This window comes from Macaca nemestrina, chromosome 7 (genome assembly GCF_043159975.1).
Source record: "Macaca nemestrina isolate mMacNem1 chromosome 7, mMacNem.hap1, whole genome shotgun sequence".
Classification (NCBI taxonomy): domain Eukaryota; kingdom Metazoa; phylum Chordata; class Mammalia; order Primates; family Cercopithecidae; genus Macaca; species Macaca nemestrina.
The window spans coordinates 16,894,325-16,915,530 of record NC_092131.1 but is presented as its reverse complement, the minus strand read 5'-3'; the positions used below and the strand labels follow the sequence as shown (position 1 = coordinate 16,915,530).

The 21,206-nt window shown below is 39.8% G+C and overlaps 1 protein-coding gene across 6 annotated transcripts in view; it reads right to left on the bottom strand.

Moving 5' to 3' along the window:
- The window catches only part of LOC105467554 (ribosomal protein S6 kinase A5), a 206,819-nt gene that overhangs the window by 85,226 nt on the left and 100,387 nt on the right, over positions 1 to 21,206 (bottom strand). The gene's annotated exons all lie outside the window — the stretch shown is intronic.

Sequence of the window (21,206 nt, the reverse complement as noted above, 5' to 3'; positions counted from 1 at the left end):
ACCGCAATAACCAAAACCAAAACAAAACACAAAGTCCCATCCTTCCATTTGTAATAATTGCCAGTCACCTATAAACAGATTCCCTATTTTCCAGAATTGTCTACATGCACTTCCAAAAATTTATATTAGGTAATAGATACCCTTTTATTTAGCCCAAAAGTATAAGTATTACAACTTCGTCAAATCAAAGATTCTAAAAGTAGAAGATTCCTATTTTCCTTTCAATTTTCTCTGTTTATCCCAAGGGGGATAATGAAATATGTGACCAAAAGGCTACATTAAGAGATAAATAAGGGAGCTGGTTAATTTTTTAAAAAACCAAAATAGTTATGTTGACACATGGTTGTAGTAAGACATTTCTTCATAAACTCAGAACTTATTTATCATTCATTATTTTAGGTGACAACTATACAAATTAATATTAGAAACTGCTCAAAATCCTATAGAATAAACTTTTGCCAAATAAATGTTGCAAAAAAGCTTTAAATTAGTTTCATCAGAAACCACTGATACATTAACACACAGTATTTGTGTGTGAGAAACTATTAACAACTAGAAAAGTCATAAATGCAATTTAAAGCTTTTGTCCTGAAAAATCTGAAAAGCGTATATCCCAAGTATATTCACTTGTTGAGTTTACCACAATTTGATAAAAGAATGGAATTCTTCATGAACTCACAAATTTTTCTTTTACTTTGTCCATTTAACTTCAAATTCCAAAAAGCAGGTACAACAGAATTAAAGAACTCTAATAGCTAGTTGTTTTGCAATGCATTTTACAAACCACATGTCAGCAAAAACCATTTCCCTTCTCAGGCTTCTGTATTTTACCAAGGAGTTTTAATTATATCTGAACACAAAGCTAATTATTAAAAAAGTATAAAGGAACACAGGATTCCTGCAAATTAATAATGAACTTTTTTCCTACCTTAGTTATTTACCTAAAAACCCAATAGTCGTGTTTATGCATAAATGGTTTCCATAGTCAGTCATGATACAGAAAGAAGCACGCATATTTCAACTGACAAACTCCTACATAGCCTTGAATGTCCAATTCAATCATCTCATCTTCTATGGCCACTCCAGCAGAGTTGATTACTTTCTTCTATGTTACCATTATACTTAAGACTTCCAGCACTGCAGTTATCTTGCTATACTGCAATTGTTTATTTGCATACTTACTTTCTCTGCTAAAGTAAGGATTAATATATTCATCACTATTTACTCATCATAGTGCCTGCATGCAGTAAGCACAAAATAGATGTCTATGGCATTAACAATTGAACACAAATTCTTAATACTAGAATATATTATAAACAGGGTCTCTGAACAAAACCACTCTGAAACTTAAGAGGCCAGTCTATTATTTAAAAAATCTAATGTCCTCCTGTTTCAAATGCAACATGGCATAGTTAAAAGAAACAGGGCTTTGTAATTGATGGACCCGAACTAGACAATGGCTCCACAGCTGTCCTTCCTTAAGCAAATTAAGTCTCTCTGAGCTTCAGTTCTTTATCTATAAAACAGGAATAACAACTACTTATGAATTATTGTTACTTGGGACAAAGTGCTTTATTTTCCACTTACTAGGAGATTACGAAAAAGTAACCAAAAATCTAAGGAGACATACCTCAAATATCAAGTGTCCTACTTCCTCCTTTTGGGATGGATTGACTTGACATCATAAAATAAGTTATTTTATTTTGAGGGGGCAGTTATGGGTTGTATACTTTATAAGTTGAACAGCAAACTCTATGAACTTGAGAATGCATGGGTGATGCAGTGGTGAGCATAGCTGCCTTCAATCCACGAACATGCGATGTCTTTCCATTTATTTAGGTCTTCTTCCATTCTTTCAACAATGTTTTGTAGTTTTCAGAGTATACGTTTCTGTACTTCTTTTGTTAAATTTATTCCCAAATATTTTATTCCTGTTGATCCTAAAGTAAATGGTTTTAACTTCATTTTCAGATTGTTTATTCCAAATGTATAGAAATATAATTGATTTTTGTATGTTGATCTCACATACTGCAATTTTGCTAAACTTATATATTAGTTCGAGTAGTTTCTGAGTAGATTCCTTAGGACTTTCTATTTATAAGATGTCATCTTTAGATAAGAGTTTTTCTTCTTCCTTTCCAACCTGAAGGCCTTTTGTGTCCTTTTCTTGCCTATAATGTTGAATAAAGTGGGAAAGTGGATATTCTGTCCATGCTCCTGATATTACGGGGAAAGCATTTAGTCTTTAAACATTAAGCATTATGTTGGCTCTTGGTTTTTCCACAGATGCCTTTATCAGGTTAAGAAGTTCATATCCGGCCGGGCACGGTGGCTCACGCCTGTAATCCCAGCACTTTGGGAGGCCGAGACGGGCAGATCACGAGGTCAGGAGATCGAGACCATCCTGGCTAACATGGTGAAACCCTGTCTCTACTAAAAATACAAAAAATTAGCCGGGCGTGGTTGCGGGCGCCTGTAGTCCCAGCTACTCGGGAGGCTGAGGCAGGAGAATGGCATAAACTCGGGAGGCGGAGCTTGCAGTGAGCCGAGATTGTGCCTCTGCACTCCAGCCTGGGCAACAGAGCGAGACTCCATCTCAACAACAACAAAAAAGAACTTCACATGCATTCCTACTTTGTTGAGCATTATTCATGAAGGAGTTGAATTTTGGCAAATACTGTTTTTCTACATCTATTGGGAGGATCATATGCTTTGTGTTCTTTATTCTGCTGATATGGTATATTAAACTGACTGACTTTTGGTTGGTAAACCACTTTTACACTACTGGGATAGATTCCACTTGGCCATGGAATATAATTATTTTTGTTACTGGATTTGGTTTGATAGAATGTTGTTGAGAATTCTGCATTTATATTCATAAGAAATAATGACCTGAGCCTGCCACGGTGGCTCATGTCTGTAATCCCAGCACTTTAGGAGGCTGAGACAAGAGGATCACTTGAGGTCAGGAGTTTGAGACTAGCCTGGCCAACATGGTGAAACCCTGTCTCTACTAAAAATACAAAATTAGCCAGGCATGGTGGTGCACACTTGTAATCCCAGCTACTCGGGAGGCTGAGGCAGGAGAATTGCTTGAACCAGGAGGTGGAGGTTGCAGTTGGCCAACTGCACTGCAGTCTGGGCCACAGAGAGAGACTCAGTCTCAAAAAAAAAAAAAAAAAAAGGAGAGAGAGATAATGGTCTGTAGTTGATACCCCACACGTTAAATATAAACCTGTAGGAAGGCTGGGCACGGTGGCTCACGCCTATAATCCCAGCACATTGGGAGGACAAGGCGGGCGGATCACGAGGTCAGGAGATCGAGACCACCCCGGCTAACATGGTGAAATCTCCTGTCTACTAAAAATACAAAACAAAATCAGCCGGGCGTGGTGGCGGGTGCCTGTAGTCCCAGCTACTCGGGAGGCTGAGGCAGAGGAATGGTGTGAACCCCCGAAGCGGAGCTTGCAGTGAGCCAAGATGTGCCACCGCACTCCAGCCTGGGCGACAGAGTGAGACTCGGTCTCAACAATAACAAAACACCAGTAGGAGGGGTTCCAAGATGGCCGAATAGGAACAGCTCAAGTCTACAGCTCCCAACGTGAGCGACGCAGAAGACTGGTGATTTCTGCATTTCCAACTGAGGTACCGGGTTCATCTCACTGGGGCATGTCCAACAGTGGGTGCAGGACAGTGGGTGCAGCGCACTGAGTGTGAGCCCAAGCAGGGCGAGGCATCGCCTCACCTAGGAAGCGGGAGGGGTCAGGGAATTCCCTTTCCTAGCCAAGCAAAACAGTGACAGACGGCACCTGGAAAATCGAGTCACTCCCACCCTAATACTGAGCTTTTCCAATGGTCTTAGCAAACGGCATACCAGGAGATTATATGTCATGCCTGGCTCAGAGGGTTCCATGCCCATGGAGCCTCGCTCATTGCTAGCACAGGCAGTCTGAGATCGTACTGCAAGGCAGCAGTGAGGCTGGGGGAGGGGCGCCCGCCATTGCTGAGGCTTGAGTAGGTAAACAAAGTGGCAGGGGAAGCTCCCGGCAGCTCAAGGAGGCCTGCCTGCCTCTGTAGACTCCACCTCTGGGGGCAGGGCATAGCCGAAAAAAGGCAGCAGAAATCTCTGCAGACTTAAACGTCCCTGTCTGACAGCTTTGAAGAGAGTAGTGGTTCTCCCAGCATGGAGCTTGAGATCTGAGAACCTGAGAACGGACAGCCTCTCCTCAAAGTGGGTCCCTAACCCCCAAGCAGCCTAACTGAGAGGCAACCCCCAGTAGGGGCAGACTAACACTTCACATGGCCGGATACCCCTGAGACGAAACTTTCAGAGGAACCATCAGGCAGCAAAATTTTGTGTTCAGCAATATTTGCTGTTCTGTAGCCTTCGCTGCTGATACCCAGGCAAACAGGGTCTGGAGGGGACCTCCAGCAAACTCCAACAGACCTGCAGCTAAGGGTCCTGACTGTTAGCAGGAAAACTAACAAACAGAAAGGACATCCACACTAAATCCCATCTGTATGTCACCATCATCAAAGACCAAAGGTAGATAAAATCACAAAGATGGGGAAAAAACAGAGCAGAAAAACCAAAAATTCTAAAAATCAGAGTGCCTCTCCTCCTCCAAAGGAATGCAGCTCCTCACCAGCAATGGAACAAAATTGGACGGAGAATGACTTTGACGAGTTGAGAGAAGAAGGCTTCAGACGATCAAACTTCTCCCAGCTAAAGGAGGAAGTTCGAACCCATGGTAAAGAAGTCAAAAGCCTTGAAAAAAGATTAGACAAATGGCTAACTAGAATAACCAATGTAGAGAAGTCCTTAAAGGACTTGATGGAGCTGAAAACCATGGCATGAGAACTACGTGACGAATGCACAAGCTTCAGTAGCCGATTCAATCAACTGGAAGAAAGGGCATCAGTGATGGAAGATCAAATGAATGAAATGAAGCAAGAAGAGAAGTTTAAAGAAAAAATAAAAAGAAACGAACAAAGCCTCCAAGAAATATGGGACTATATGAGAAGACCAAATCTACGTCTGATTGGTGTACCTGAAAGTGATGCGGAGAATGGAAACAAGTTGGAAAACACTCTTCAGGATATTATCCAGGAGAACTTCCCCAACCTAGCAAGGCAGACCAACATTCAAATTCATGAAATACAGAGAATGCCACAAAGATACTCCTCGAGAAGAGCAACTCCAAGACACATAATTGTCAGATTCACCAAAGTTGAAATGAAGGAAAAAATGTTAAGGGCAGCCAGAGAGAAAGGTCGGGTTACCCACAAAGGGAAGCCCATCAGACTAACAGCAGATCTCTCGGCAGAAACTCTACAAGCCAGAAGAGAGTGGGGGCCAATATTCAACATTCTTTTTTTTTTTTTTTTTTTTTTTTTTTGAGACGGAGTCTCGCTCTGTCTCCCAGGCTGGAGTGCAGTGGCGCGATCTCCACTCACTGCAAGCAGCTCCGCCTCCCGGGTTCACGCCATTCTCCTGCCTCAGCCTCCCGTGTGGCTGGGACAACAGGCGCCCGCCACCGCGCCCGGCTAATTTTTGTATTTTTAGTAGAGACGGGGTTTCACCATGTTAGTCAGGATGGTCTCGATCTCCTGACCTCGTGATCCGCCCATCTCGGCCTCCCAAAGTGCTGGGATTACAGGCGTGAGCCACCGCGCCCGGCCTCAACATTCTTAAAGAAAAGAATTTTCAATCCAGAATTTCATATCCAGCCAAACTAAGCTTCATAAGTGAAGGAGAAATAAAATCCTTTACAGACAAGCAAATGCTGAGAGATTTTGTCACCACCAGGCCTGCCTTACAAGAGCTCCTGAAGGAAGCACTAAACATGGAAAGGAACAACAGTACCAGCCACTGCAAAAACATGCCAAAATCTAAAGACCATCGATGTTAGGAAGAACCTGCATCAACTAAAGAACAAAATAACCAGCTAACATCATAATGTCAGGATCAAATTCACACGTAACAATATTAACCTTAAATGTAAATGGGCTAAATGCTCCAATTAAAAGACACAGACTGGCAAATTGGATAAAGAGTCAAGACCCTGTATCCAGGAGACCCATCTCACGTCCAGAGACACACATAGGCTCAAAATAAAGGGATGGAGGAAAATCTACCAAGCAAATGGAAAACAAAAAAAGGCAGGGGTTGCAATTCTAGTCTCTGATAAAACAGACTTTAAACCAACCAAGATCAGAAGAGACAAAGAAGGCCATTACATAATGGTAAAGGGATTAATTCAACAAGAAGAGCTCACTATCCTAAATATATATGCACCCAATACAGGAGTACCCAGATTCATAAAGCAAGTCCTTAGAGACCTACAAAGAGACGTAGACTCCCACACAATAATAATGGGAGACTTTAACACCCCACTGTCAACATTAGACAGATCAACGAGACAGAAAGTTAACAAGGACATTCAGGAATTGAACTCAGCTCTGCACCAAGTGGACCTAATAGACATCTACAGAACTCTCCACCCCAAATCAACAGAATATACATTCTTCTCAGCACCACATCGCACTTACTCCAAAATTGACCACATAGTTGGAAGTAAAGCACTCCTCAGCACATGTAAAAGAACAGAAATGATAACAAACTGTCTCTCAGACCACAGTGCAATCAAACTAGAACTCAGGATTAAGAAACTCACTCAAAACCACTCAACTACTTGGAAACTGAACAACCTGCTCCTGAATGACTACTGGGTAAATAACGAAATGAAGGTAGAAATAAAGATGTTCTTTGAAACCAACGAGAACAAAGACACAACATACCAGAATCTCTGGGACACAATTAAAGCAGTATGTAGGGGGAAATTTATAGCACTAAATGCCCACAAGAGAAAGCAGGAAAGATCTAAAATTGACACCCTAACATCACAATTAAAAGAACTAGAGAAACAAGAGCAAACACATTCAAAAGCTAGCAGAAAGCAAGAAATAACTAAGATCAGAGAAGAATTGAAGGAGATAGAGAAACAAAATCCCTCCAAAAACTCAATGAATCCAGGAGCTGGTTTTTTGAAAAGATCAACAAAATTGATAGACTGCTAGCAAGACTAATAAAGAAGAAAAGAGAGAAGAATCAAACAGACGCAATAAAAAATGATAAAGGGGATATCACCACTGATCCCACAGAAATACAAACTACCATCAGAGAATACTATAAACACCTCTATGCAAATAAACTAGAAAATCTAGAAGAAATGGATAAATTCCTTGACACATACACCGTCCCAAGATTAATCCACGAAGAAGTTGAATCTCTGAATAGACCAATAACAGGCTCTGAAATTGAGGCAATAATTAATAGCCTACCAACCAAAAAAAGTCCAGGACCAGACAGATTCACAGCTGAATTCTACCAGAGGTACAAGGAGGAGTTGGTACCATTCCTTCTGAAACTATTCCAATCAACAGAAAAAGAGGGCATCCTCCCTAATTCATTTTATGAAGCCAGCATCATCCTGATACCAAAGCCTGGCAGGGACACGACACAACAAAAAAAGAGAATTTTAGACCAATATCCCTGTTGAACATCGATGCAAAAATCCTCAATAAAACACTGGCTAACCGAATCCAGCAATACATCAAAAACCTTATCCACCATGATCAAGTGATCTTCATCCCTGGGATGCAAGGCTGGTTCAACATATGCAAATCAACAAATGTAATCCAGCATATAAACAGAACCACCGACAAAAAACACATGATTATCTCAACAGATGAAGAAAAGGCCTTTGACAAAATTCAACAGCCCTTCATGCTAAAAACTCTCAATAAACTAGGTATTGATGGAACGTATCTCAAAATAATAAGAGCTATTTATGACAAACCCACAGCCAATACCATACTGAATGGGCAAAAACTGGAAGCATTCCCTTTGAAAACTGGCATAAGACAGGGATGCCCTCTCTCACCACTCCTGTTCAACATAGTGTTGGAAGTTCTGGCCAGGGCAATCTGGCAGGAGAAAGAAATAAAGGGTATTCAATTAGGAAAAGAGGAAGTCAAATTGTCCCTGTTTGCAGATGACACGGTTGTATATCTAGAAAACCCCATCGTCTCAACCCAAAATCTCCTTAAGTTCATAAGCAACTTTAGCAAAATCTCAGGATACAAAATCAACATGCAAAAGTCACAAGCATTCTTATACACCAATAACACACAAACAGAGAGCCAAATCATGAGTGTACTCCCATTCACAATTGCTTCAAAGATAATAAAATACCTAGGTATCCAACTTACAAGGAATGTGAATCTCTCTCTTCAAGGAGAACTACAAACCACTGCTCAACGAAATAAAAGAGGATACAAACAAATGGAAGAACATTCCATGCTCATGGATAGGAAGACTCAATATCGTGAAAATGGCCATAATGCCCAAGGTAATTTATAGATTCAATGCCATCCCCATCAAGCTACCAATGACTTTCTGCATAAAATTGGAAAAAACTACTTTAAAGTTCATATGGAACCAAAAAAGAGCCCACATTGCCAAGTCAATCCTAAGCCAAAAGAACAAAGCTGGAGGCATCAGACTACCTGACTTCAAACTATACTACAAGGCTACAGTAAACTATACAAGGCTACAGTAACCAAGACAGCATGGTACTGGTACCAAAACAGAGATATAGACCAATGGAGCAGAACGGAGCCCTCAGAAATAGTACCACACATCTACAACTATCTGATCTTTGACAAACCTGACCAAAACAAGAAATGGGGAAAGGATTCCCTATTTAACAAATGGTGCTGGGAAAACTGGCTAGCCATATTTAGAAAGCTGAAACTGGATCCCTTCCTTATACCTTATACAAAAATTAATTCAAGATGGATTAAATACTTAAATGTTAGACTTAAACCATAAAAGCCTAGAAGAAAACCTAGGCAATACCATTCAGGACATAGGCATGGACAAGGACTTCGTGTCTAAAACACCAAAAGCAATGGCAACAAAAGCCAAAATTGACAAATGGGATCTAATTAAACTAAAGAGCTTCTGCACAGCAAAAGAAACTACCATCAGAATGAGCAGGCAACCTACAGAATGGGAGAAAAATTTTGAAATCTACTCATCTGACAAAGGGCTAATATCCAGAATCTACAAAAAACTCAAACAAATTTACAAGAAAAAAACAAACAACCCTATCAACAAGTGGGTGAAGGATATGAACAGACACTTCTCAAAAGAAGACATTTATGCAGCCAAAATGCTCATCATCACTGGCCATCATAGAAATGCAAATCAAACCACAATGAGGTGCCATCTCACACCAATGGCGATCATTAAAAAGTCAGGAAAAAACAGGTGCTGAAGAGGATGTGGAGAAATAGGAACACTTTTACGTTGTTGGTGGGACTGTAAACTAGTTCAACCGTTGTGGAAGACAGTGTGGTGATTCCTCAGGGATCTAGAACTAGAAATACCATTTGACCCAGCCATCCCATTACGTGGTATATACCCAAAGGATTATAAATCATGCTGCTGTAAAGACACATGCACACATATGTTTATTGCGGCACTATTCACAATAGCAAAGACTTGGAACCACCCAAATGTCCAACAATGATAGACTGGATTAAGAAAATGTGGCACATATACACCATGGAATACTACGTAGCCATAAAAAAGGATGAGTTCACGTCCTTTGTAGGGACATGGATGAAGCTGGAAACCATCATTCCCAGCAAACTATCACAAGGACAGAAAACCAAACACCGCATGTTCTCACTCATAGGTGGGAACTAAACAATGAGAACACTTGGACACAGGAAGGGGAACATCACACACTGGGGCCTGTTGTGGGGAGAGAAGAGGGGGAGTGGGGAGGGATAGCATTATGAGATATACCTAACGTAAACCACCAGTTAATGGGTGCAGCACACCAATATGGCACATGTATACATATGTAACAAACCTGCACATTGTGCACATGTACCCTAGAACTTAAAGTATAAAAAAAAAAAAAAAAAAAAACCTGTAGGGAAACCATGTCCAAAAAAGGACATGAGGGCCCAGCTAAAACTTTAATTTGGGAAGACTGTGTTAACTCACATGCAGTAGTATTAAAAAAATGACTCGTATGGTTTAATAACAGACTGGGCACCAAAGGGTTATTTAAAAAACAATTGCTCCTCTGGCAGAAGGGAATGTCTGGAGGCTACTTATTTTATTTCTTACTGGGAGGACGAGGATCATCATCCTATTTTGCACAGAAGGTTCAGCTCGTTCTTTCCCTTAAAATGGGAAGGCAAGGGCATTAACCCTCACCCGAGGCCTCGTATGATATTGCCCATGCTGAGCCCAGAACACTCAGAACTTTGGAAATTGGCTATTGCCATGTCAGGACTGCGGGTATGGGAAGGGGAAACTTTTCTGTCTGTTGTCCCCACTACCGCCCCTTGCATCCATGATTCTGAACACCATGATAAATCCTCTTTGAACCCCTTTCCTCTTTTAGATGCCGATCCCCCTTTATGGGACTTCAGTTGGCATTATGATAATTCTTCTCGACCCAGGCATGCCCCTCTACCTCTTCAGCATCCCTGGGCACCTCGGATTGCTTCTTTATGGCGGAGAACATTCGGCATTGCCACTGCCGCTCCTCTTCCTCAGTATCAATGTAGATTCAAAGATTATGCTTTGTTTACCTTCAATCTGACTATTCCTATACAGAGTTGTGTTAAGCCTCCTTACATGCTATTAGTGGGAAATATCAAAATTTGGACAATCAAACTGTCCAATGCATTAACTGTCATTTATACACTGTGTTAACTCCCATTTTGACTCCAGGAAAAGTACAATGGTGGTTCAAGCTCAAGAAGGAATCTGGATACTGGTAACTCTACCCAGACCTTGGGAATCTTCCCCCTCAGTACATTTAATTAACAAAGTGTTACAACGAATTCTCAAAAGATCTAAGAGATTTGTTTTCACTTTAATCGCTGTGATCATGGGCCTAATTACAGTCACTGCACTTGCCACCCACTGCTGCAATGGCATTACATCAATCTATTCAAACGGCTCATTTTGTTAATGATTGGCAAGACAATTCCACCCAAATGTGGAATTCTCAACAAGGCATTGATCGAAAATTAGCTAATCGAATTAATGATTTAAGACTGTCTGTTATTTGGCTTGGGGATTGGCTAATGAGTCTCAAACATCACATGCAAATGCAGTGTGATTGGAATACTTCTGATTTCTGTATCACACCATATTCCTACAATGAGACTGATCATTCATAGGAAATGGTCAAAGGACACCTTCTGGGTAGGGAAAGATAATTTATCCTTGGATGTAACTAAATTAAAGAAACAAATTTTTGAAGCCTCTCAAGCTCATTTATCCATTGTGCCTGGAGCTGAGGCATTAGATCAGGTGGCACAAAGTCTTTCTGGACTAAACCCCACGACTTGGATTAAGTCTATTGGGAGTTCCTCTGTAGTAAATCTTGGAATTATGTTTCTCTGTTTAATTGGTTTGTTTTTAGTGTGCCGGACAAGTCAAAGAATCCTGTGACAAGAAAACGAACAAGACTTCATCACCTGGCACATTTATATAAAAATAAAGGCAGAGATGTTGCGGGAAGTCAGGGACCCTGAACAGAGGGAACAGCTGGAGCCGCAGCAGAGGAACATAAATCGTGAATATTTCATTTTAATATGGACATATATCAGTTCCCAAATAATACTTTTAAAATTTCTAATGCCTGTCTTTGCTTCAGTCTCTGAACATAAATTATGAAGATTTCATGGACATTTATCAGTTCCCAAATAATACTCTTATAATTTCTTACACCTGTCTTACTTTAATCTCTTAATGCTGTTATCTTCGTAAATTGAGGATGTACGTCACCTCAGGACCACTATGATATTTGTGTTAACTGTACAAATTGCTTGTAAAACGTGTGTTTGAACAATATGGAATCAGTGCACCTTGACAAAGAAAAGAATAACAGCGATTTTCAGGGAACAAGGGAAGACAACCATACGTCTGACTGCCTGCGGGGTTGGGCAAAATAGAGCCATATTTTTCTTCTTACAGAGAGCCTATAAATGGACATGCAAGTAGAGAAGATATCACTAAATTCTTTTCCTAGCAAAGAATATTAATAATTAATACCCTGGGGAAGGAATGCATTCCTGGGGGGAGGTCTATAAATAGTCGCTCTAGGAGTGTCTGTCTTATGGAGTTGAGGTAAGGACTGAAATACGCCCTGGTCTCCTGTAGTACCTTCAGGCTTACTAGGATTGGGAAACTCCACCCTGGTAAATTTGTGTTCTCTGCTCTCAAACCCTGTTTTCTTTTGTTTAAGATGTTTATCAAGACAATACATGCACAGCTGAACATAGACCCTTATCAGTAGTTCTGATTTTGCCCTTATCCTGTTTCCTCAAAAGCATGTGATCTTTGTTCTCCTTTTTGCCCTTTGAAGCATGTGATCTTTGTGACCTATTCCCTGTTCTTGCACCCCCTCCCCTTTTGAAATCCTTAATAAAACTTGCTGACTTTAAGGCTCAGGTGGGCATCACGGTCCTACTGATATGTGATGTCACCCCCGAAAGCCTAGTTGTAAAATTCCTCTCTTTGTACTCTTTTATTTCTCAGTCGGTTGACACTTATGGAAAATAGAAAGAACCTATGCTGAAATATTGGGGGTGGGTTCCCCAACATTCTTGTGATGTTTTTATCTGCAGTTGGTATTGGCATAATACTGGCCTCATAAGTTAGTGTTTCCTTCTCTTCTATGTTTTGGAAGAGTTTGTGAAGAACTGGTAATTCTTCTTTAAATGTTTGGTAACGTTAACTAGTGAAGCCATCAGGGCTGGACTTTTCTTTGTGTGTAGTTTTGTTTTTTGTTTCATTTTGTTTTGAGAGGAAGTCTCCCTCTGTCACCCAGACTGGAGGGTAGTGGTGTGATCTCGGCTCACTGAAACCTCCACCTCCCGGGTTCAAGTGATTCTCCTGCCTCAGCCTCCCAAGTAGCTGGGATTACAGGTGCCCGTTGCCACGCCCAGTTAATTTATGTATTTTTAGTAGAGAGGAGGTTTCACCATGTTAGCCAGGCTGGTCTTGAACTCCTGACCTCAAGTGATCCAGCTGCCTTCAGCCTCCCCAAGTGCTGGGATTGCAGGCATGAGCTACTGCACCCAGCCTGTGGGTAGCGGTGGTGGAGGTAACAGTAGTAATAGTTCAATTTCTTAACTTGTCTATTCAGAAGTTGTATTTCTTAAGTAAGTTCTAGTAGTTTGTGTCTTTCTTGGAATGTCTTTATTTCATATAAGTTATCCAACGTGAAATAACATAAATAACAAAACTGTATGTTGGTATACAGTTGTTCATGGTATTATCTAACGATCCTTTCAAATTCTGTAAGTGTCAGGCCTCTGAGCCCAAGCTAAGCCACCGTATCCCCAGTGACCTGCACATATACATCCAGATGGCCTGAAGCAACTGAAGATCCACAAAAGAAGTGAAAATAACCTTACACTGATGATATTCCACCCTTGTGATTTGTTTCTGCCCCATCCTAACTGATCAATGTACATTAATCTCCCCCACCCTTAAGAAGGTTGTTTGTAATTCTCCCCACCCTTGAGAATGTACTTTGTGACATCCACCCCCGGTCCCAAAAACATTGCTCTTAACTCCACCTCCTATCCCAAAACCTGTAAGAACTAATGATAATCCCACCACCCTTTGCTGACTCTCTTTTCGGACTCAGCCCTCCTGCACCCAGGTGAAATAAACAGCTTTGTTGCTCACACAAAGCCTGTTTGGTGGTCTCTTCATATAGACACGTGAGATAGTAAGGTCAATAGTAATGTCCTTTCCTTCATTCTTGATTTTACCAATTTGAGTCTTCTTTTTTACTGGTCAGTCTACCCAAGGTTTGTCAATTTGTTGATCTTCTCAAAAGAATAATCTTTTGGTTTCATTGATTTTCTCTTGTTTTCATATTCCATATTTGACTAATTTAGAATCTTTTTTATGTCCCTCCTTTCCAGTTGCTTTGGGTTTAGTTTGCTCTTCTTTTTATGTATTTTAAGGTGGAAGATTGGGTTACTGATTTCAAATGTTTCTTGCTTTTTAAATTTCAGCAATTACAGTTATAAATTTCTCACTAAGCACTGCTTTAGCTTCATTCTGTAAGTTTTAGTATGTAGTGTCTTCATTTTCTCTTATCAAAAAAAAAATTTTTTTTTTAAACCTCGAGACAAGGTCTCACTCTGGCACCCAGGCTGCAGTGCAGAGGAGTGATCATAGCTTACTGCAGCTTCTAACTTCTGAGCTCAAGAGATTTTTCTGAGTAGCTAGGATTACAGGTGTGTGCCTCCATGCCTGGCTAAAATTATTTTTTTGTGGAGACGGGGTCTCACTTTGTTGCCCAGGCTGTCAAGTATTTTTTGATTTCTCTTATTTCGTCTTTGACACGTTGGATATTTAGGAGTACGTTGTTTTATATGGTTGTGAATATCCCAAATTTCTTTTTGTTATTGATTTCTCTTCTCATTCCATTGTGGAGAGGCAATATAATTTTTATGATTTTAATGTTTTAAAAGTAATTAAGTTCTTAAAAAATGGGCTGGCATATGATCTACCCTAGAGAACGTTCCATCTGTATATGTATCATGCAATTGCTATTTCGAGTTCTAAACATGTTTATTATGTCTAGGTGGTTTATTGTGTTGTTCGGGTTTTCTATTTCCTTGTTGAATCTTTTTGCATTATTGAGAATGGGATATTATTGCTGAATTGTCTATTTCTTCCTCCATTTCTTTCAGTTTTTGCTTTATATATTTTGGATCTATGTTGTTAGGTATGTCCATGTTAGGCTCTATGTTGTTAGGCCCTCAATCTCTGTAGGTTCTGCATCCACAGATTCAACCAACCATGGTCAAAAATATTCAGAAATATAACAATACAACAAAAGAAAATAATGCAAAGAAAAAAACCGTTTAACAACTATTTATATACCATTTATATTGTATTAAGTATCAGAAGTAATACAGAGATGACAAAGTATACTGGGGGATGTATATAAGTTATATGCAAATATTATCTCATTTAATATAACAAACTTGAACATCCAAAGTTTTTTTCTATCCATGGGGTGTCCTGGAACCAATTCCCTGCAGATAATGAGGGATGATGATATATATTTACAATTGTTATATCTTCATGGATTGGCTTTTTTTTTTTTTTAAACATTATGAAGCGTCCTTTTAAATCTCTACTAGCATTTAAAAATATCTATTTTGTCTGCTATTAGCATAACCACTCCAGCTTTCTTGTGATTGCTGTTTCCATAGTTTATCTTTCTAATCATTTTTCCCTTTAATCTATTTATATCTTTGACAGTCTATCTTTTGTAAACAGCATATAGTGAGATCTCCCTCAGTCTGACAATCTCTGCCTTTTGATTAAAATGTTTAATCCATTCACATTTATTGTTATTAACATAATGTCTGCAATTTTACTTTTTGGTTTTCTATATATCTCATATCTTTTTTGTTCCTCTAGTTTAGTCTTCCTTTACTCCTTTTTTGTTAACTGAATATCTTCTAGTGTAACATTTTAATTCCTTTAATATTTTCTCACTTTATTTTTATTTTTTATTTTTTAGTTATTTTCTTAGTGGTTGCTCTGCAACTTGCCATACAATGTTAACTTATATATAAACAGCTTTGGATTTATACTAACTTCTGGTTATACATAGAAACATTAATTCTATATAGCTCTATTCTCTTCCCCTTTTGTGCTATTATTGTAATACACAATACAACTACATATGCTGAAAACCTAACAATACATTACTACAACTTTATATAATTTTGTCTTTCAAAGAAGCTGAGAGAAGATAGAAGGGCAAATACATAATTGTCGTTTGTTATATTAGCCTTCCTACTTACCATTTTTCTGTTTTCTTTTTTCCCAGTGAATTCAAGTTACAATCTGATTCTAACCCCCAGTTCCATCCCCACCCCTGATGTTTTGTTTTGTTTTTTGTTTTGTTTTTTTGAGACAGAGTCTTACTCTGTCACCCAGGCTGGAGTACAGTGGCACGAACTCGGCTCACTGCAACCTCCGCCTCCTGGGTTCAAGTGATTCTTGTGCCTCAGTCTTCTGAGTAGCTGGGACTACAGGTGCATGCCACCACGCCTGGTTAATTTTTGTATTTTTAGTAGAGACAGGGTTTCGCCATGTTGGCCAAACTGCTGGCCTCAAGTGATCTGCCTCCCACAGCCTCCCAAAGTGCTGGGATTACCAGCATGAGCCACTATACCCAGCCTATTTTTATAGCTATTTTTTCTTTATTTAATAACTTGGCTTGACTATTTTAGTAAAGTATTTTATCTGCAGTGTGAAGCCTCCAATGTTGCTCCTCAGAGAGCAGAGCCCTAGGCATTTGAACAATGGTTCTAGCAGGGCTCTCTTTGCACTTTCTTTCCCTGATCTGTTAGGCTGTCTGCCTCTTGCTAGTATTACACCAGCTGTTATGACCCACTAATTGCTGGCTGGTCGCTCTACTGTTTTCAATAATGCTCTGGAGCATAAACTACTCCATGATCTAGCCCAATAAATTCAGGCCCATTTGCAAGAGTAGCTTTTTAGGACAGTGTTTAAAGTTTGTTCTGACCCCAGGAGGACCCTTCTTAGTTGTCCACATACAACAGAGTTAAGCTTGTTGCTCTAACAGAGCTACCGGCTTACTCTTCAATTGCTTACCACCAAAATTTCCTTTGTTGTTGTTGTTTTTTTTCCTTTATCCAAAAGCACCCTTAGTTTTAGGTCAGGTGTGCTGACTCATGCATGAAATCTTAGCACTTGAAAAGGCCGAGGTAGGAGGATAGCTTGAGGCCAGGAGTTTGAGAGAAACCCAGGCAACATAGCCAGACCTCATCTCTAGAAAAAAAAAAAAAAATAAAAATAGCCAGGCATGTAGTTCCAGTTACTCAGGAGGCTGAGCCAGGAGGATCGCTTGAGCCCAGGAGGTTGAGGCTGCAGTGAACCATGACTGTGCTACTGCACTCCAGCCTGGGCAACAGAGCGAAACCCTGTCTCAAGATGATGATAATAATAATAATAATAAAGAAAGAACTAGATGGGGCTATTTGAGCTCCCTTATATTTGCATAGGAATTTTACAGTCAGCTTGCCAATCTCTACAAAAAAGTCTGCTTGGATTTTTATTTGGACAATTTTGCATCCATAGTTCAACTTAGGAGAACTGACATTTTTTAAATATTGCATTTTCCAACCCATAAATATGGTGTATCTCCAATAATCAGGTTTTCTTTCATTTCTCTTAGCAACACATTATAATCTACAGAAAGAATCCTGCTTCTGGACTACATTTTGATCTCTGATTTTGCATATCCTTAAGAGAGGAATATTTTTATCTTTAGAAAGGAAGACTGATGCAGTAGTTAAGCACATCTTTGGTGTCAGAAAGTCCAAAAATCTTAGCTATACCTTATATCAACTGTGTGATTTTGAGCAAGATGTTTAATCTCTCTGAATCTAAATCTGTGTTTTAAAAGAATATATCTTCCTAAGGTTTGTTCATTTTATTCAGATATGTGAGCTCTTATCACGTTATCAGCCACTCTTCTAGGCACTGCACACACAGCATTGAACAAAACAGACAAAAATCTCCAACCTAGTGCAGCTTGCATTCCAGTGAGGCTCCTAGTGAGGCTTACATTCCATTCAGGAAAAAAAAAAAAGTAAGTAAATCAGGTATTATTAATAAGTTGGAAGGTCATGATTACTATGGAAAAAGTAGCATAGATACAAAGGTCTAGGGAGTACCAGGGTAGAGATGAGGATTGTGTTTAAATAAGGATGGTTAGTGTAGGCCTCAGTGAGGTGACTTTTGAGCAATGACTTTAAAAGGGCAAGAAGATGAGCTGAGCACATATTTGAGGAAAGACTGTTCCAAGCAGAAGTAACATCCAGTACAAAGATCCTGAGGCAGAGCAGGCCTGGTGTATTTGAAGGTTAGAAAGGAGATCAAGTGGCTAGAACAGAGTGAATGAGGGAAAAGCAGTAGGAAAGTCAAGGTCACAGAAGTAAGTGAATTAGGGGGGTGGGGCAGATTACAGGGCTTATGGACCTGTACTGGAGCTGCTGTGTACATCATCTACTGCACAACATATTGTGATCTACGTGAACAGTTGCCCTTGCAGCTGTGCAGTACAAAGGCCCTGGCCATCATCTTTTACTGTGAATGAAATGGGAAGACTCTGCAGAGTTCTGAGTAGGATAGTGGTGTGATATGACTTTCATTTTAATAGGAGCAATGACTCTGGCTACTGTATTGAGAATAGAAAGGGTAGAAGTAGGGAGATGACTTGCAATAATAAATAAGGTAATAAGGTAAGAGATGACTGGCTAGGAGGAAGTGACAACAGTAGTAGTGATAAGGACCCAGCATAACTGAGCAACTAAAGAGATGGAGTGGGTGTTACCTGAGATGAGTGAGGATGGGGGAAGAACAGGTTTGGAAGGGGCTATCCAGAGTTCACTGTTGGATATGAAGAATGAAGACTGCCTGACTAATAATACAAGCTAAATAAATGGTAGTCATCACCACCACCATCATCATCTTGAATTATACATTCTAAGACTGGTAAGAGGCTCAAGAGAGCACTACTGGAACATCAGGAGGGGAAGATCAATTTCTTGTGGCCAGTTGTAGAGCATTAAGAGTAGCTTCCATGAACCATCGTGAAAGTGCTTCACGCTAATTCCTTGAAATTATGTAAACTGTTTGGGTATATGTAGGCCTACATGCATTCTTCTGAAAGAGAGAATCCACAGCTTTTATGAGATTTGCCAAGGAGTTGTTAGCCAAAAATTTAAGGAACATCACTTTAAAGACAGCATTAAAAATTTGAATGGAAAAGTCCCTATCAAGTTTATTTACAAACAAACAAGCAAGTGTTGACAGCACATGGGAAACCAGGGCAGGTGCCATAGCTCTGTGCTGAGAGGCCACACCACCAACTTGATCACGCCCAGCATGCCTACCAGTGCCACACTCCCTCACGGTCTTTGGATTAGTTCTCCCTGAATTTTACCCCTGCTTGGCATAACTATTCTAGACATTATTTATGTTCACATTTGGATCAGTGGGGTTCAGAGCTTAAGAAAAGTGAGATGGAGCAAGGGATTTTCATTTTCAACAAGAGCTCTGACTACTGAGAATGTGCTAAAACTGCATCTCAGATGTCTTTACGCCTCTTTGTTTATCAAGAGATCTATCAACTCTGTTAGGGAAGGGCTCGGGCTTGCCCCGAAAGTGAAAACAACTTAGCCAGGCAGCGAAACAACAAATAAGACAAAATATGTAAAAGACTATCAGGGATATCGTTAAATTTGAGTTGAATTTTAAAATTGTTATTCTCTCAAAAGGAATGTGGCGGATTCTGGGCTAGAGTGAGCAGTGGCATCAAAGTGGTCAGTGATATCGTGACAACCCAGATCCTCACTGACGTCTGAAAGGAGGAGTCTTCCCAGCTTTACAGCCTAAGGAAAACCTCCAGACCTTTTAGACCCCCAGCCCCTTTTTAACTGGGCATAAATTACATTTCCTCATATAAAATACATATTAAATAGCTCAGGTTGAATAAAGCACTTGAAAACTGTCTACTGCTAGAATTTATGGTCCAATCTACCTGGTGGACTCTTGATCCACGCCAGCTTATCTACCCTGAGTAACTTTTCTGCCAAAATTATGATCCATTAGATTTCTGAATATTCCTTCTCAAGTCTCTGCCATTTCTTCCACAACAAATTGTAAGCTTGAGCATTCTTGTAATTTTTAAAGCCAATGTTGTTTTTCTTCTCTTTATTATAAGAAAACTATCAGAAAATAGTATGAGATTGCTCAGTTTTTACTGATACTCCTTCAGCTTTTTGCCTCTGTGGACATACAATGAAAATGGGCTAAGTGGTATTTTTCATATGCACTCCTGGTTACTGATGCTTGTACGGAAGTAGCGTAATAACCCCAGATAGTCAGGGGAAGTGGGAAAGGGCTCCCGACAGACAAGAATCCGGATGTAAAACAAGGACTGGGGTGGCCCTTCTTAAAAATTTGTATCTGAACACAGCCCACTGCTTCTGAGACGAGACAAAGAATAACAATAGCAACTATAGATTTTGGGCACTTCTTTCATGCCAGTTCTAGTTAGGTATGATGAATCTGATCCCAATAAATAATGCTACAAAGTAGGTACAATTAAAATAATCATATAATCCCCAGAGAAAATAGGTATCTCCAGAGAAAAGTAAAAGTGAGAGTAGTTAAGTAAATTTTCCAGAGCTGCACACCTTATGAAGGGGGAGAGTAAGGATGATGAACGTGTCTGACTCTGAAGATAGGGGGCTTAGACGTTGTCTTAGAGCTGCTCTTTTCCCCTTTCCAACTTGGCTTTCCCGCTGCTTATGAGGAGCAGCCTCATCAGGCAGTCGGACTTGCTAATTTTTGTCAGAAAAACTGTCTTAAGATCAACTATTCTTTGGAAGACAGCTTCCAAATATTTAAATGACTTAGAACCAATAATTCTATATATCTTATAATTTTGCTGTCTTACATGCTTTTTCTGGTTAAATTTTGGAGGGCTCATCTGAATGTCACAGTAATCTAAAATAGACATTCTATGTCTACTGAGTTTTTTTTAATGGCTGCAGTAAACAATGAGTTTAAACCTTTTTTTAGACTGCCAAGCTAAAATTATCACTCGTAGATTTTATGGCACAGAACTTAAGGACAGCAATTTACATCTTGTAGTAGTGAACCCTGGGTTGTTTTCTCGAAAAAAGTACTGTACCTTGAATGTAGGAGTATCTACAACCTTGCAAAAAGTTCCTTAATTTTTCCTAAGAGGTTATCATTTTAACCCACCTGCCTGTTAAGGCAGAGGATCTGAATTTGGCAACACAGAAGAGCTACATTCATGGTTCTTGCCAGAGATTAGAACCTCAAAGTATCTGCAGACCAAATATCATTAAATGTTCAGTTGTTAGAAATAATACATATAAAAGACAATGCATATGATCAATACATCTCTCTTGACACGTTATATTACGGCTTTGGACCAGGAGCAGCAGAAAGCTATAAACACAGATTATACTGTTTTGGAAAAATTATACTCTCCCCTCAT